Here is a 20,010-nt window from a genome sequence, read left to right as displayed (position 1 = left end):
AGCTGCAGTACATTTGTTTTTACTGGAATATACTCATTGGTTCTGTTTTTGGAATCTTATCAGTCCCATGATAGCTTAGGCTAAATATGTTACAGTAATCAACTAACCTTAGTTCTTGGTTCCTTATAAAAAGCAAGTTTATTGCTTATTCCTGCTTTCCACTTACTCTGAATCAACAGTGATCCTCCTTGGTGTCTACTTCATTGTGGGATCCAGACTGAAGAAGCAGCATTTATCTGGCCATGCTGAGCTTGTTACAGTCACAAGAGAACATGACACTTGATGTTTCTTTTCACGAGGGGTTCATCTCATTGCTTCAGTTTTACTAGCCACATAAAACCCATAACTAAGGCTGGTGTTAATGAGGTGGAGATATATAATCTTATCACAGGAAAAATAATAATTATTTTTGGGGAAAAAAAAGGTATTCACCATAAGTTCCCCTCTCTATTGTCTCCAAACCCACAGATTGTTTTAAAAAAATCTAAGTCTGTGCAGTGATTTTGCTGTTTGGAATGGAAAACATTATCTCTCATTTTCCATCTTCTCCAGTTTTTTGCTAATTTATGAGGTCACATTTAAGTTTTAGAAGTTTGACTTTTTTGTTTTGTTTATTTTATTTGTTTATTTATTTATTACTGGTGAGGTGGATTTTGAAGACCTTCTAAATAAAGGATTTCTGGTTTCTGCCAGTTCCTCTATGAACATTCTTGGATACTCCATTTTCCTGGAAGAGATCATTTATCCTGATCATATCCTGATCTAGGTCAGGAAGCTGGTGCGGATTCAGCCACTGCAATGGCTGGAGGCCCTGGCTCGTGTGTGTCTCTAGCAGGACGGTTGGCTCTGTCATTAGCAGGATGGTTGGCTCTGAGATTCAGTCTGGGAAAGAAGACAGAGTTCATCAGTGCCTGTCTGGCTTAATGATCTCATTCTTTTTGCTTTACTTTGTTTACAATACCTGTGCAATCTTAATAGTTCACATCCTTACGTATTAAAAATTTCAACCCAAGGAGTATATGGGTGGCTCAGTCTGTTAAGTGTCTTCCTTTGGTTTAGGGTCCTGGGGTCAAGTCCTGCATCAGGCTCCCTGCTCAGCAGAGAATCTATTTCTCCCTCTCCCCCTTCATCTCTCTCTCTTTCAAATAAATAAAACCTTAAAAAAAATTCAACTCAAATCTTGAGATAAAACAATAACTTCACAGATATCTGAAGGGAAGTTTGGCTCCAAAGGGAATTATTTCAGCTCAAGGACACTAGGGAATGAATATAAAAAAATCCCACAAAAATATATGGATCTCAAATTAAAAATGAGCTAATAGTAGAACTATAGTGCTGGAAGAACTTTGTTTATATATCAAAAAGTATTGGGTAATAAGTTTGAAGGTGTTATTTTAGGTTTATTCAGGTTCTCTACATAGTCTGGATTTTCTAATATTCAAGTGTCCTCACTCACATTTTAGGACTTCTTCAGTTTTAGAAGGCAGAAATAGATGTGTTACAATGTCAAAAATTCCTAGCAAAAGTATTTTTAAGAATAGATGAGAAAGAAATCTTCAATAGATTTAGTTCCTTTAAATAGAAAATTTAGTTTCCTTCCTTATGAGGTCCCAGAATCTGGGACTCTTATTGTTGAGTAAAAAATGGGAGATGTTCACATTTTCCAAGCTCATAGTGGGGTTTGGAAGCTTTATAGCTTTTTGTTTGTGACCAACACCTAGGGTACAGACAGCACTGAAGTACCTGAGGTCCCATGGCCAAGGACCCTACATGGCAATACTTTGATCCCTCTGTGAGAATCTTTTCCTTAAGCACCATGGGTCCACCTCTCCTATTCTTCCCCCACCTCTTTTCTTTTGGAAATTTTTGTCCTTGGTAGGTGCTTAAAAGGCACTCCTGCCATTGTCTGTCTTCAAGAGCACTTTTTCTGCATAGCAACAAAGCAGTTGGCATTGACTTTACTACGTTACTATGTTCATTGACGTTACTATATTCATGGGGTCTGTTGCTAACATTCCTGAGTAGATCTAGAATGTCTCAAATGTACACTATATGTCTGGTTCTTTTCTTTTCAGGAGTGAGTGAGTGACTCTACCTTATTCAATAAATATTCCTTGTAGGTGTCACTGAAGAAACTACTCCAGAGACTAAAGGGCACGTGATTCCATACCAACACATGGATCAAACAGCATGTCTTGCTTTCTGAGCTCCAAAATCAGGCTCTCTGTCTGCCTCCCAGTGGACTGTTTTCATGATTCTTTTTCTTATAGCACCAACTCTGACTACCAACTCCTGGAACAGCAGAACTCAGGGAGCTTCCTTGTTTCTGTTGCTATTGTCCATCAATAACGAATTGATTGGGTGACAATGTCTTGACTTTACAAACCATCTAAACTTGATCTTAGGTCTTAATAGAGTTGTCTTGATGCTATATCCTGTATTTTGTGTATTTTTGGCAGGCCGCAGCAATGTTTAGTATTATATGCTTTCTGTGGTTTTGAAAATGACTGTTCATGGTGTTGCATTTATCAGACCCAAGACTGGTAAATAGAACTATTTATCCAAGTGCACATTCTTATCAGCACAGTGGTACTGATGACAGGGAAGTTTGAGGGGCATAATGAGGTTGATGTGTCAGTGGGAAATGTGTGAGAGTGATAAGATGCTGCTTTTGTGAGGCACTGGGCAATTAAACTGCTGAATGACATTAAGCATTGTTAGGAATTCTGTCTCTACCACAAGCCACTGATGGAGGGTGGGGGGAGTGGCAGTATACTTTGTTAATCGGTAAAGTATTACCTATAAAATTTTTCATGTCCTTCAATTATATAAGAAGGCAACAAACCACTCGACTAGCACCTGGGAATTTTTCATCAATAGAAATCACAGATGATTTTTATATCCCATCATAGTTGTTGCAGATAATTAAAAATATTATTTGCCGTCAGTACTGCTGTGAAATTATAGGCATTATATGCTGCTACCTCTTCTAATGTACTGCATTAATAAAAGACACATACTGTATGACAATAAAAATTTTTACTTGTAGTTCACTGATTTCTTTGGTAATGCTATTTATTTTTTGTCATGTATCGAAAACCTTAAATTCCTGGCACACAAAAAAGTTCAGATCCTCTGTTTTGGTAGATGCCTTGGTTCTTGCCAGATCACGAGAGGGTTCCTTTTTCTAAATCCTGGCTCTTTAGAACTGTCAGGGCCATTCTTTTCAAAGATGTGACCTTCCTGCCTTTTCTGCATGTGAACACCTCTCTTGAACAGTCCTGGTTCATAGTTGCAAATTTCACATTTGTACATGTGATTTCAAGTGGGAAAAATAAGCAAATAAAAACACAGGCCCGGGGCACCTGGGTGGCTCAGTGGGTTAAGCCTCTGCCCTCAGCTCAGGTCATGGTCTTAGGGTCCTGGGGTCAAGTCCCACATCGGGCTCTCCCTTAGCAGGGAGCCTGCTTCCCCCTCTCTCTCTGCCTGCTGCTCTGCCTACTTGTGATCTCTCTCTCTGTGTCAAATAAATAAATAAAATATTAAAAAAAAAAACCCAAAAAACAAAAACACAGACCCAAGAAGTTGGAATGATAGAATCTGAGATCTAGGAAATGCTAATTAACAAAGGCCAAATCAGGATACGGTTCAAAATTCCTAGCACGTATATTCAAATACAGAGACCTCTTTTAAGTTAATAGCTAAATACTTTGCAAAGTCTTCAAAGGGGTGCCTCCTGAAGGATGAGGTACCTGAGTTTGTTCAACATATCCCTTACAGTAGTACCTCGCAAGAGTCCTGGCATTTGGTAGCATTCAATTAACGTTTCTTCAATTGAGTTCTAAATGAGAAACAAATGCAGTGTTGCAGAGAGATTGAGAAAATGCATGTTACTTTGATGACTGCATTAGTGGCTAACATCTTCTTGATGTTGCTAACACCCATTTTTTGGTAACAGTAGAGTCATTAGTGACATAAAACAAAATGTAATTCTTCAATAAAAGCAACAGTGACCTACAAAATAAACATTGTACAGCTATGTGGAAACATTATTGAGCCTATCACAGTTATGATACCAACTGAAATAAATTGCTTCTATACTAGATGGACAGCTGTTCTCAGGCAGCAGCTGTTTTTCCTGGGGTAATTACAGATACTGTTTTTAGTGCACCGGGTCAGAGCACAATTTTACTGATATGATTGATGGGACCTCACCTTTAGAGCTAAATAGATAAAATCAGATTTTAGATTTAAGATGATACGTTTCTCTTTCTTGTTTTAGCTGCATATTTTATTAACTTCAATGATGAACAAATTTATAAGATAGCAAGAAAAAAAGGACAATTTTCGAATATAAAGGCTCCTAAATACTTAAGAGAAGCAAATGCTTCCGTATTAGTGATTTTTAAGCATTAGCTGTTTTCTCACGGGACAATATTGAGTGAAAAAATTATAGAAATTCCTTCCCTCACCATCCCACAATCTTGATTCCCTTCATTTTTACTTACATTGCCCTTATAAATTTCCCAGGTATTACATACTTTTTTTTTGTTAACTATGTATATTGTTAGTCTCTATCTACTAGAATATGAGCTCCTTGAAGACAGAAATTTTGCTAACCAATCTATCCTAACAGATTTGTAAACTAAAATGTTGCTTGGCACAGAGTTGGTGTTTTAATATTTGTTGAATAAATGGGCGACTGAACATATAAATGAATAAAACCAAAGTTTATAGTATGCCTGTACCTTTTTTAGCTATAGTTTCAAAGTTATCTCAAAGTGCTTATTGCTAGTTATGTCCTAGTAGCTTAATATCACTTTCTAGGTCCTTTTCAATAACTGTAATTAATAATTATAAGCTGTAAACTTATAATTGTGGCTGACGCATACAGCGACATGGGGAAATTCCCATAGTCTGGCTGGGTTCCAATTACTAGTGATCCTGTCATTGTCCTAATGATTTTATAACATTTGTGAAATGTTAGTGTTGACCTTGGTCATCAGTTTCCTACAGAAATGCTAAGGAGAAACCAAACACTAAGTATTAAAACCTTGAGCCTTTTCAGAAAAATAATCAGAAATGAATTTTGAGAGATTGGCATCAGAGTAGCTGAGTACAGATTTCAACCATTTCAGAAATTCGGGCATTGAGTACTAATGGTTGGTTAGATAATAGTTCAGAAAAGAAGCTTGTGAAATGGACTGTTTTGTCTTCCAAAGAGGAGTGGCTTAGAATTATTTTCCTTTTCAGAGATTGAGCTGAATTATAAATTCTAATTCTGACTTCTGATTTTTTTATTTAAAAATTCATTCTCTGTGAATGTTTTCAAATGTTGGGGGGAAAAAGATGTTTTCTAGAATAGAGCATAAAAAGATGCTAGGACTATTTATTAGGAGGTATAGATGTCATTTTTTAAAAATTTATTTTTTATTTATTTTCAGCATAACAGTATTCATTATTTTGGCACCACACCCAGTGCTCCATTCAATCCGTGCCCTCCATAATATCCACCACCTGGTACCCCGACCTCCCACCTTATAGATGTCATTTTTAAGAAATATGGGCCTGATAATCATGAACACTATGAATCCATGCACTCACTCTCCGTTTCTCTGGGAGCAGTCACTAATTATACAGTGCTTCTCAGGAAAGACCTGTGATTTCCTTAGACTACAGAGCCCTACTAGCTTGGTTTGATTATTTGAAAAATCTTTTCTCTTAGGAAGGAGATACAAATAAACTATGGTTCTTTCCTCATGGCAATAAAACAAATAGGTGGGATGTGAAGTGTTTAGACAAGTGTCATTAATTATATTATTAATAAACCCAAGGGTAGAATTAACTGGATTCAACAAATAGAACAGGATGTGGTTAACAAAATTTGTGTGTACTGACATTCCCACTTTTCCTTTTGCCTGTATGCCAGTATTGATAAAGTAAATGAGCAAAGGGAGAGTTTTGAAATATTTGAATTCTGACCCATTTGAGGGGAGAATGGAATGAAGAAAATGAGGGTGTACTAGCAGTCCTAGAGTCATTGCCAGCACCTTCTATTCCATGATTACACTTTAACTTATTTGATCCTGAAAATAATCCCTGTGAAATCAGTATGATTATCATCTGCATTTTATCCAAGAGAACATGATATTCAGAGAGGTAAAAAATTGAATTAAGCTCATTTCGTTTGTATGTATGACTCAAGTTCATATCTTCTGATTGCAACCTCTCTGTGTTTTCTGCTTGACACAGCTGCTCCTACTGGAATAGTCTAGGGGGTAAAGCTATCCTTCTAGACCTCCTCAAAGAACAGCCTGGGTTCTCATGGTTCTGGACCTGACATGCCCTCAAATGTCAGTATCCTTTTTGCCTTTAGAGGGCTGCACACTTGGCGTGTTTTGGTATCTGAGAAGATTGCTTTACTAATTTGAACTTAAACATGGACCTACCTTTAAGGATTTAGGAGTTTAATAACTTTAATGGGAAAACAAGCAGCAGGAAAGATCTTTGGAATGAACTAATTAAACACCACAGATGAATGAGATGAGGGGCACTTTGGGTAATTTTTCATGGCAGCACATATACACTAAATGAGATACTGAACATGTAGATATAATTACAGTGTGATTCTTTTCTTAAATATGAACCCATCATCTTTAGGGTATTGACAAGACAAAAACTTATATCTCGAAGTAACTAGATAAGTAATTTTCTACTAGGCTTAATCAGTCATTCCAGTCAGCCTGTAGCTGCTTTGGTTTCTTAACACACATTAGCCTGGTTGTTTTTTCCATATTGATGTTGGTTGACTCTCTTTGTTGACAAGGCCTGGGCACATCAGGCACTACCTTACAGTGTACCTGGGATTATACTCCTATGTGACAGACTACTGCTTCTGTGATTTTACATAGGAAAAAGACTCTCTTCCTTGACCAGATTTTTATCCATTACATGAAACCTAAAATAGACCTAGCATACACACACATACATACATACCATCTATATATAGTCTATATATATATATATATATATATATATATATATATACACACAGAGAGAGAGAGAGTGTGTGTGAGTGTCTTGGTTCCCACATAATTTATTATCCAAAAGGAACACTTTGAGGAGATGCTCTTGATAATTATATCAAGACTATAGGCATAAACAGGGACTATTTTAGGCAAACTAGGGTATACGGTCACTCTATCAATAAAAGATAACCAAATGAATAAATGATCATAATGTCCTTCAGTCCCTGTTAATGTTATGTGACTGAAGTTTAGGAAACCCAAATAAGTCCTGCTCTGGGGCCTGAGGCTGGATGACTCATCCTAGGAATTCATCAGTTTAAATACTTTGCATCTTCTTACAAGTATGGAACAATGGCAAGATCAAAGTGTTGTGACTGCCAACCTTACTCAATCCCTTCAAAGGGGGAGCTGTAGTAATTATGTAGAGCAGAAATGTAATAGTCCTGTTTTAGAGTACTTTTCATCATTGGAATCTGGGTAGAGGTTTCTCTTTGACTTTGAAGAAAAGGCTGATAGTATTGTGATACAAAACACATCACCAGATCTGTCCTCTTAAAGATAAGCTCCTGCATCTTTGTGAGAGATGATTTTTCTAAGCGTGTGAATTCTTTCGTAGTGTGCATCCATGATAAAAGGGGGAAGGTCAACAATGAATGTAAAGCTCCATCCTCAGGATCTATTCAGATATGAAAATCTTTAGACTAGACATCCACAATGCTCTCCTATTGCCTCTGATTGGAAGCTGTGATGGAATTATGTTTTTATGCAGATTGAGAGACATTAACTTTGGAAAAAGACATATAATGAATCTCTTCTGGGGTTCCAGGAAACCTCTGAATTCAAATGCATTTTGGATGCTGTAAATGATGCTAATGCAGAAGGAGACGGACTCTGTTCAGAACAGCTCTAAAATTATCAACCTGTAGTAAACCACCACGATGGCTCCTCTTTTCAGTTGCAGAATTCAGAAAAGTTAATATTTTGTATCCGAGAGTTGAACACTTCAAGGCAAAATTTCACCAAAGATAAATATAGTGTGTTATAATGGCTAGGGATAGTCCATCTATTTTAAAAATCCAAATCCAAATGGAAAGTTGACTCCTAAGCAGTTCGGTATGTAAGATCTCTACCAACTTAATAAGAAAGGGCATACTGTAATGTGCTTGAGGACAGGCTGATTCCTTTCTAAAGTACATTTGAGAATTGAGCCATAATAGCTCCTGTTTATAAAAAGGCTTAAGCATCAGAGGCAACTTTGTTATTAAATAATTTTAATCATTTTCTTGCAGCATTTTAGTGATATGATGGAAATACAAATTGTAAGTATCTAAACTCAATCATACAACTGCTGCTGGGATGTATATATTTAATACCAAATACCCCAAAACAAAAGACATACAAGAAAGGAGACCTGTATTGAAATATAGGAAAATTAGAACATACTTCATTGTTTCAAGAAAGAACAAACCCTTGCAAAATTTCAATAATAACCGTTTCCTTGAGGGCGGGTGTTAAAGAGGTAGGGCTCATATTAAAGTTTTTGGCAATGGACTGGCTTGAACTTGGGGTAATGACTCAGTTTTTTCCAGTTTAGGTGAGTGAGGGTCATGATCCTGTGGGAAGGGATATCAGAAGAGAAACTGTGTGGGTGGGGGTGGGGATAAGGTTTGCACAGTGATGAGATTCGAAGGAATTATTCTGGAAAGAGTATTTTAGGGTCTGATTTTAAAGTAGGATATTGATTTTAAAGTAGGATATTAAAGAAAGGTAGGACAAAGACTATCCCACATGCAAAGGCTCTTAGGACAGTGTGGGAATGAGCACATTCCCACAGAGGTTTACTTTGTTTCCTGTAGAGCACTGAATCAGGGTTATGCTTAAAATGTCCCCAAAGTAAAAGCAGACATTTATATGCACAATTTTTCAACTGCATAGCACCTTAAAGACAAATTGGATGTCTTAAAATATATTTTATCTCACACAACAATTATATATTTGTACATATATAATTGGCTCTCTTGGGTTCTGCTCAGTGGTGATAAAGAAGGAGAAATTCCTCTTTTTTGTCAGTTGGTAGGATGGTGTCTTAGTCTGTTGGGGCCGCTGTAACAAATTACTGTAAACTGGCTTAAACAACAAACATTTATTTCTCCCTGTTCTGAAGGCTGGGAGTCCAAGATCGAGTTGCTGGCAGATCTGGCATCTGGGAAGGCCGAATTCCTGACTTGAGGCTGGTTTTCTTTTCCTGTGTCCTCACATGGCAGAGAGCAGAGAACTAACTAGTTTTCTGGACTCTTCCTGTAAAAGCACTAATCCCATTCATGAGTTTTCCACCTTGAGGACCAAATTGCCTCTGGAAGGCTCTACCTCCTAATCTAATCATATTGGGATTAGGGTTTCAATATGTGTACTTTGGGGGGGACACAGATATTCAATCCACTGCAGACTGGGCACATAACTCTTTTTGATTGAATGTATCAATATACCTTCATTTTTTAGGTGTGGAAATAATAAGGTAAACGTACAAATAGTAATAGCTAACCCTTCTTGAGAATTTACAAACTCTCGAGCTAATTGAGATAACTCATTTCATTTGATCCTCAAAACAGAAGTAGACTTTATTAATATGACTTTTGTTCAGATGAGAAAAATGAAATTGAGGGAGGCAGTTAAGAACTTGCCTAGAGTTACACAACTAATAGATGGGAAGGCTAGGGCTCACATCTAGGAAGCTTGACTGTAAGACTACTGTCTTTATTCTACTTTATACTCTAAACTAGCTGTTTCAAGGAAAAGGAATTTATATTTGGATTAATGTAGTCTCTCTGTTCAGGTACTATTCACATATATAACTACTTCATAAAGTAAGTACCAAGATTCACTCTTAGGAATAAAATAATACACTATATTCTGGAAGAGATGCCTATGATACACAGCTCATAGTTTGTAATTTGATTTAAGGAATTATCTAAAAATTATCTCAATTCATTTTCTAAATATAGTAAAATACGTTAGCGTTTTCCTTTGAATTAATTATTGATCTTGGTTTGTTATATCATGGAGTAGGCAGGAAAAAGAAACTGATATAAATAAATGTTCTTACATTTTTGTATATACTTATATACAGTGTACATACACAACAGAAATTGGGTACTGAATATGAAAAATATTAAATACAACATCTAAGTATGATAAATTTGTCTTTCCTGTTCCTACGGAGTTAAGTAGGCAATGAGATGCTATTTCTTCTTTTTTTTTATTGATTCTTAAAGTGAAAGCTTTATAAAAATGGGTTGGAAATACCATGAATTTGTGTTTTCAATAGTGTGTATTATATTACACTTCTGCGGAATAACAGGCGAGCACCAAAGACTACACAAAGTCAGTGTTATGGTGAAGGTCAACAGTGAAGCCCAGCCAGAGGCTCTGTGGAGGTCTGGTACTAAAAGCCCTAGGATTATGGAGAGCTTGGATTATAAATTATAGCCATTTAATCTTTTTCCATGATTCTCTAAAGCTGCTTATGTGAACAGCTGATAACTCATACCTCCTTGTTTATGACAACTATTTTATTAAGGGCAGAGTGACTCCAAATTTAATCTATTGACATTTCTGTAAAAAATAACCTTGTCATCTTCCCTTCAGAGTGTTCCTATATATCCTTGGGTTGTCTGCGGCAAAACCCTCAGACCTCATCAGCCTCTTTTGTCTTGTGACAGAATACACACACACACACAAGTGTTTATATAGCCTTAAATGTATTGTTGGATTTCTTTGTTTTATGCAGGACTGTCAAAGAAAAACATAGTATGTTTGTTAATAAGACTGGAGATTTGTGTGACACATTAAGAGCAAAATATGAAAAATTAATTTGTCAAAATATTTTCTAGTACTTTTCTTGAAGAAAGTGCTATTGAGGTATAGAGATACTTTCAGAATAATTTTTTTATCTCCAGGAATTTAGGATATGATATCTTTAAAATGCTGATTATAACCTTACTTCTCACTTAGTTACTGGAGAAAATTAACTTTTATTCTTCAAATGCATCATTATTTACTGCATTTATCACTATTTTAGGGTGATATGTTGAACAGAGTTAAACTATATCCTAATGATCTGCCACATGCAAAATCACAACTTCAGGTGGCATACCATCATATTTGGGAAAGAGAAGTGTAGCTGTAATTTTGTATTTATATTACACAGTGAAATTCTTGTATTCTGACTTTCTGTGTTATTTATTAACAAGTTCACTCATTTTAAGCATCCTTGTTCTTTAGTCAGATAGGCATTCAAAGTAATGCCCATGTATTTTGGCTTAAATGTAACATCAGCTTAACAAGGCAAATTTACTTTCTTGTGAATGAAAAACTAGTGAGCAGGAATGCTTTTGGGGAACATTACAACTTCTCTTTCTTACAGAAGCAATGAGTATGCAGAATGTTCATATTCTTCCAAAATAGGCATTTTTTCCTATTGCTGTTCTTAGGATGGCAAATACTATTTTATAATAGGCTTCTCCAAAGCTGGATGAAACATCCAAAGGCTAATGTAGGCTAAGGTATTAAAACAAAGAGACTAAAAAGAAGTAGTTTATTTCTGTTTCACTAACAGCCCAGAGCTAGGTGATCCAGGGCTGGAGAGGTAGCTGCGCCATCCCGAGGTAAAATTTGAGGTAGCTCCTCCAGGGGCATTTCCCAGCCAGTAGGAAGGAGGAAAAGGAAGTCTAGGCAGAAAGAATTAAGGAAATGACTGGAAGTTATGTCAACCACTTCCTTTCATATCTTACTGTTTTTAGGTTTAATCACACCCCCACACTTCACTGTAAGAGATGGTAGAATATATAGCCTGTAGGTGTATGGTCATGCAATCATCTGATAATCTGGGGGCTCTGTTACTTATGGTTCACCAGAGAAACAGAGCTGACAGAATTCCTAATGCCATTTACCCAACTCACCAAGTGTGAAGAGTTTGCTGTATTTATTATTTTCTCTCTTCTCCTCCGCTCCATGTGTTTACATACATACACATGCATATTTTCTTCAGAAAAGTATGTCACATACACCATACTTCTTTATTCTTTAAAAAAAAGTCCCAGTATCGGGGCGCCTGGGTGGCTCAGTGGTTTAAGCCGCTGCCTTCGGCTCAGGTCATGATCTCAGGGTCCTGGGATCGGGTCCCGCGTCGGGCTCTCTGCTCGGCAGAGAGCCTGCTTCCCTCTCTCTCTCTCTGCCTGTCTCTCCATCTACTTGTGATTTCTCTCTGTCAAATAAATAAATAAAATTAAAAAAAAAAAGTCCCAGTATAATTAGTGTACAGTGTTATATTAGTTCCAGGTGTATTATATAGTGATTCTACAATCCTATACCTTACTCTGTACTCAACACTTCTTGTTTTTAATGCTCCAGTGGGTATTTCCTAAAAACAAGAATATTTTCTTATGCAACTTTTCTAGTTATTAAGATCAAGAAGTTCTATTCACATTCCAATTCTGTCATTTATCCTGAGGTCCTTCATCAAAGCTTTTCCCTCCAGTACCAGATCCCACCCAAAGTCACACACTGCATCCAGTGTCCTTGCAGTTTCTCAGCTGCCTTTTGTCTTTCATTACATGGACTTTGTTGAAGAATATGCTCTACTTTGTAGTTGGTGCCTTAATTTGTTTGTCTAATGTCTCCTCATGATTAGACTGAAGTTATGCATTCTTGCCCAGAATACCATGGAAGTGATGATGGGTTTTTATCAGGGCATCACATTTGGAGGCACTGGTGTCCTCCTGCCCCTCATGGGGGATGCTAATTTTATTATCTGCCCAAGTTTGTCTGGGTTCTTCATGGCATTGTTATTTCTTTTCCCATTCCAATTAATAAGCAGTCATTGAGGAAATCGTGTCTTGTTTTTTTAGAGTTGCTGGTTTAAGAGCAAACTCTCCTATGGGAGTTATTGTTAGGCCTACAGCACTGAGCCTTGAGTCACCCCAAAGACACAGTAATAAACATGTCTATATATTATCAAGGATTTCCTTATGTTGTAAAAGGATTGGTCCTTATTCACTCCTGTGGCCCCAGTCCATGTGAAATGATATGAATGATCAAGCTTGGCTGTGTAATTCCCACTTGAGTATGTCTCCCTGAGGAGCTAGAGTCTGCCTACTCACCATACCCTTGATTTCATGTGTGTCTTTCGTCTGATCATTTGCTGGCTGGAATTAGACCAAGATGAGAACTTCATTCTTACCAGTCCTTAAATCCACACTGGATTTATTTGTCTTATCCAGTTTGTCTCCCTCTATTTATGTTAGGAATAATAAATAAATGGGGTTTTCATTATTTTTAAACTGGTTTCTACTTTAATGAGAAGGAAATGGATCATTCCTCTTCATTGGGTTAATCCTGATTTGCAGGCTTCTGAAGAGCCCACGTGGGTGGAAATACTGTGTTCCAATTTAGTTTTATATTTTACATTATCTTAGATTTATGAAATCACAAACCTGTGGTCTGTATCCTAGTTGGGTCAGGATTAAGAATAATACACCTCCAGGCCTATGCTGTACAATATGGTAGTTACCAGCCAAATGTGGCTGAAGAGCAACTGAAATGTGCCTGGTCTGAACTGAGATATACTTGATGTGTTAAATGTACAGTGGAATTTTGAGGACTTGATATCAAAAAATGGTAAAATGTTAAAATTTTTATATGGATTAGATGTTGAAAGAAGATTTGGATATGGTAGGTTAAATTAAAAATAAATATTGAAATTCTAATAACATTCTTTCTTTTTTCTTCTTCTTCTTCTTCTTTTTTTTTTTTTTTTTTACTGTGGCAACTAGAAAACTTAAGAATGCTTGTGTGGCTCATAATATTTTTTGTTGGATGCTCTACTTTAAGCTTCTCATTTTACAGAACAAAGAACAAATTTTCCATCTCTGTAGACAAGGAAAATGTGTTCTCACACTTATTATACCTGGTCTCTGTGGTAATAAAGTGCTTATTGTGTGAATTACTATTTATTGTGTGAATTACTATTTATGTAGATAAAGGGAAATCCATGTTTTATCTATAGTTGGTAGTCTGATATTTCAAGGAGTAACATACATTAGTAAGGAGAAATGGTATTGTCAGGTTTCTTCCTTACTTTTACATTTGTTTGTGCAAAAAATATTTAGAAATGTCATTTGTTGAGACTTTCTAATTTGCATTTCTGACTAGATCAGTTAAAAAAATATGGTCATTAATGGACAATAGATTCTCCTTTATAATGCATATGAATAATAATAAACATGGCTGTTATAGGAAATTAATGAAGACTATGCTATTTATTTTGGAGTTAGTTTCCAAGTAATGACTACCTTAAAAATTCAGTTATAATTATAAGGAAAATATAAGTTATAGTTGTGATATAATCTTTAAGGAAAATACAAAAAAGGAAAATGTAAGTAATAAATGAAAAAAATAAAAATGAAAATTGCTTAAATTATAGATTCTCTCACTTTTTGATTTAAGAACTGGTTCCAAAATTTGTTTTAAATTTACCAAAAGTAGAGGCAACAACAACAAAATATCATCTGTGATCAATAGAGTATAGAAATAGAGGGCATTTTTTCAGAAGAAGGGACATTCTTTAAAATGGAATTAGGTCAGCTTTAGTAAAAACTCACTCCATTGTCTTTATTCTTATTTCACTACTGACTTGTGAAAAGGATAATAGATGGCATCATTTCCCAGAATGGAATTGAGAGCTACTGACTCAAATAGTTAGACATTGACTCTCTTAATGTGAGTTTTTAAATCTCATTATTTTAATTCATGAGAGCCATTTTACTCTTATACCTTAAAACTTGCAAGCATGTTAAATATTTCAGAGTTATTTCAAATTTTATAATTATTCTTTGGCTTATTGAGGTATAAATGTTGATACATGTTCTCAAATCTGTATTTTTATTACTCCTTTACTGTCTTTTAAAATATTCATTAGAGCACTAAAATGTACATTAAATTTCTCCACTGTGGCTTATACATAAGAATAGTTTAAAAATTAGAATGTTATAGTAAACAATTCTCAAAAATGTTTGAATTTTTTGTAATGTTCCTAATCTTAGTAGCCACATGTTACTCAGAAACATTTATTAAATTGTAGTGCTATATAACCTTAATTAAAATTAAATTTTGTAAAGCAAATAAACTTTTTTTTCAGAAAAAAACTTACATATTTTCATGTAGAGTAAGTTGAAATATTAACTTATGTCACACCTTTAACATCAAGAGGAGGACCAACCATGAAATCACAAACTTAAAAATATTTTCCAAAGGAAAGCGAAAATTTTAAAAGCTTAATTGGGTTTATACATTTCCAGATGGCTATATGGTTTTTTCTTATATAAATAACTAATTGTTAGAACAAACGGGGGTAGGGATCCAAAGTGATTTATTTTTCACTACTTACAGATAAATTTTAAAAAGTGATTTCTATTCTTCAAAATTAGATTTGGTTTCACATAACTGAAGAAGAAAAAAAACAAAACAGACCCAGAAATACCAGTGGCCTAAACATAATGGTTTTAATTTATTCCATGGTGATATCTGGATACTGTTAGTCCAAGGCTACTTGTGGAACTCCACAGGTCATCAGGAACTCTGATGAAACTACACAGGCACTCTATTTCTTTTTCTTGTGTCATCTTTACTTGTGGCTTCTATCTTCAATGATTGCTCATGGTTTAAATAGCAGCCTTGGCTCCTGTCATTACTGGAACATTCTAGAAGTAGCAAGGAGGAAAAGGGAGCGGAAGAGGAAAAAGAAAAAAAAAACACAAAAAAACAAACAACAAAAAGCCCCAAACAACAACAACCATGAATCTTCCAGTCAAGTAGTTTCCTCCTTAAGAAATTTTCCTGAAGTCCGTTACAATACTTCCAATTATATGTCTTAGATCTTAGTCAAAGACCACACCTAGCGGCAAGGAGGGCAGAAATAGGTTCTTGTAATGTTGAGTTCAGTTTTATCTAGAAAAAATTAGGATTCTGGGGCGCCTGGATAGCTCAGTGGGTTAAAGCCTCTGCCTTCGGCTCAGGTTATGTTCCCAGGTCCCCACCTACTTGTGATCTCTGTCAAATAAATAAAAATTTAAAAATCTTAAAAAAAATAAGGATTCTATTACCAAAAAAGGAAGAAGTGGCCACTACATAGGCAACCAGCAGCCTTTGCCATGTTTATTATGAAATATATGCCATATATGTTTCTGGTTACTAAAGTAATGGAAGTTATTAAAAAATCCTTCTATTAGGGGTCCTGGGTGGCTCAGTCAGTTAAGCATCAGGTCATGATTCCAGGGACCTGGGATCCAGCCACACTGGGCTCCTTGCTCAGTGGGAAGCCTGCTTCTCCCTTTCCTACTCCCCCTGCCTGTCTTCCCTCTTTCTCTGTCTCTCTTTGCTAAATAAACAAAATCTTAAAAAAAAAAAATGCTTCTATTAGGTCAGACCATTTGAAGGTGTCAATATTTGATTTTTAACCTGTAAACAAAATCAATTTCATATGATTTAGCTTAATATTTTTGACTAGATGGCAGACTGGAGTTCCCCAAATTTTCTGGTTACAAAATATCTTATGTACTAGAGGAAATACTTTAAAAGAAAGCAAAATAAAGTTAAGTGAGAATTTGCGTTTTCAAAATAAAGTAGTCTTAAAACTGCTATATACTCTGAGGGTGTCCTGACTGGTGCCAGGTAAGGGTGAGGTGGAGAAACAGTGGATCAAGACTTGGTTCGGCATGGAGTGGAAAGCAGGTTGGGAGGCCACCTCATATACAGCCAGACCTCACTCAGATCTTATTTCATACTACTTCCTGTCACTCCTATTTGTCCTGGCATATGGGTATCTTTGCTGCTCTATGAACAGGCAAGTGAGGTTCTTACCTTAGCGTCTTTGCATTGGCTGTTCTTTTCTTAAGAAAAAATATTTGAGGAAGAGAATGCACAAGCTGGTGGGTGGGGGGAGAAGCAGAGGGAGAAGCAGGTTCCTTGATGAGCGGGGGCCCAATATGGAGCTTGACCCTAGGACCCTTTGATCGTTACCTGAGCCGAAGGCAGATGCTTAAACAACTGAGCCACCCAGGGACCACTTGTTTGCTCCTTTTGCTTGGAGGGTTCGTCCCCTGGATTTTTGTCTGGCTCACTCCCATTCTCCTTCCAAGTCTTTCCCCAATGCCATCTTCTCAGGGAGAACTACCTTGACTCTCCTACTTTAAATTGCAAATCTTACCTCCCTCAACACTCTCAATTCACAAACTACTTTGTTTTTTGTTCCCATGGTTTTTTAACATCAAAAATCATAGAATTTTTTTTTTATTCTATGTCCATTGTTCTCTTATCTCAGAAAGAATATAAGCTCTACTGGGGAAAAAATTTATGTCTGGGTCGTTGCTGGGTCCCACATGTCTAGAATAATGTCTAACACTATATTAGGGTGTCAACACATATTAAATGAATGACAATTCATTATTTTTCCTACTAGCTATGGTTCTTTGGCTATGTCCTATAAGTTAGGTGAATTCTTGTATTTGCTAGCTTACTCTGTTTGAGGAAGGTGTTGACACCTTTGTATGCCGGCAGGAGGAGATCTATTTCTAGGACTATCATACAAACATCTGGTCCACTCAGAAAACAAGTAGTTTGATTGATTTTGTTTTTGCCCACTAAAGGAACTTTATTTGAGTCCACAAATTTCTCAGGCTTAGATTGGATTTAGGATTCTTTTTATTACATATCCCATAATGAGCAGTAGCATTGTGTTCCTTCTTCCTACTGACTTTACATGCAGTGTCAGAGAGCAATAAAGTGGTTTTATTGAATTTACAACCAACTTACTTTTAAGAATAATGAAAATGTACTGATTCAATTTTTTCTAAGTGTGACATTAAACATAGAAAAAAAAAATGAAGCTATTCCCGATAAATAAACTGGTGAGCTGCTTTTGTTTTTACATGCTCTCGGGGTGGGGGGGTGAGCAACAGATAATTTCTTAGTTGCTCTCTATTGCCAACCCAACAATTCAGAGCTTCACTGGAGATAATGTAAAATACTACAGCACAGTCTTGGGATGGCACTATTATCCACTTAGACAATGAAGAAATGGCACCTCATGTTCAATTCCTGAGATTCCTGCTGTGCTTTCAGCAGAAGAAACATGTTCCTTTTTTTGGTTAACAAGTGTGCTATTGAAAGACTATGACACCCTCACCTCAACACTGATTTAAAATACTAAGTACTCTTCACTAGAAGTTTTCTAAATATGGTCTTGGAAACCTTGGGCTGAATTCAGAAAAGAAAGTAGGGAGGAGAAATGCCAAGTGCATTATTGTGGCCACCATTTATTTAACCATCCAACTTACCTTCTAAATCCTTGAAATGTGCGACATCTATAAAAGGTTTCATTTGAACAAAGCGTTATTACACTTTAGCATTGACCTGAGGAATTCTTCTATCAAAAATTGTCAAGAGCTCACGTTGTGCTCTCTACTAGTCTTTTACTTGCCTTTCTAAATTAATATCACAGTACAGTCTGTTAGAAAAGCACGGTCTCTCTTACAGTGCTAGTTGCCATACTTAATTTTTTTGGTAAATTTTTGTATATATCTTAAAGAATCTAGAAGTGTATATGATGTAAACTTTTTGATAGTTTCATCAAACCTGCACATATAAATAGACTAAAGTTTACTAAAGTCTTATCTCTTTTTCTGGCTTTGGCAATTACCAAGATATGAACAAAATAATCAAATTTTCCAGGTTACTTGGAACATTTCTTTTTCTTAGTGAATAAACCAGCAATTCTTTGCAAGACCTTAACTTTTTCATGAACACAAATTGTGTGTTAAATATGTGATGAAAGAGACTTTAATTGTAGCATCAAAACCTTAAGTACTTAGAAGCCTGCACATAAAATACTTGTGCTTCTATTTGTTTTGATGTAATGAAATTTCATGAAGAAATTGGTGTTGAGATTATGATCTAAGCACATTTCTAAGCAATTGTTAAATCCTTGAGTGACGCATTGGATAACATAGTGAAAATTGACTGAAGTTTTTCCTATCTAATGATGGTTAATAGTTCAGAAAACAAGCTCAGAATTCACACTCTCATAATGGGGATATGCCACTGTCAAATCACTTAGATATAATTATGATTTTATAATCATAATGACTAAGTGTGTGTAATTAACAAAACAACTTAGAGAAGAAAATGCTGTGAAACGTATGTGAGTGTTAAAAACAAAAACTGTGATATCAGTTTATTCTTATTTGAAAGCCTTCTGCCTCTGGAAGAAATATCTTTAAAAAATCTAATACCCCTGGGGATAAAAATATATGTTTATAAAAAATAAAAAAATTAAAAATTTAAAAATCTAATACAAGCACATAGTGCAAATATAGTGGATGAACTTTTGTTTCAGTTAAACTTATGTCCTTGAGGTGTAATTTGCATTAAGATATTTCACAAAGCTGCAATGAGATGTTTAGCTTCTGATTCTCCATATTAATGCAGAGAGCTGATTTTGTGTCTTATTTTTGTACTTGGTCTTTGAATCCACTTAAACCCATATGAGTGAAGAGAAAAGGAAGAACAAGGGATGAGTTCAGGATAACCCTCAAGTATGACACTCTGTATTTGATTCATGGTTAATAAAATCTTGTATTACTTGCTCCTCTTAGGGAAATGGGAATTGGATGATGAAGGGTTTGGTTTGGTAGTGTTATTTAGTTCAGTTACCTGATTGTGATTGTTATTGACCTTTACTTGCTCCCTTAACATCCACTTGCTTTTTCTTACTTACTATTTTTATTTATGTATGATTTTGACTTCAAATTAACAAATTAATTTTTTTGATATTTTATTTATTTGACAGAGACACAGAGAAAGAGGGAACACAAGCAGGGGGTGTGGGAGAAGGAGAAGCAGTCTCCCCACGGAGCTGGGAGCCTGATGC

This window comes from Mustela lutreola, chromosome 7, assembly GCF_030435805.1.
Source record: "Mustela lutreola isolate mMusLut2 chromosome 7, mMusLut2.pri, whole genome shotgun sequence".
In the NCBI taxonomy this organism is placed as follows: Eukaryota; Metazoa; Chordata; class Mammalia; order Carnivora; family Mustelidae; genus Mustela; species Mustela lutreola.
This window is presented reverse-complemented; position numbering follows the sequence as displayed.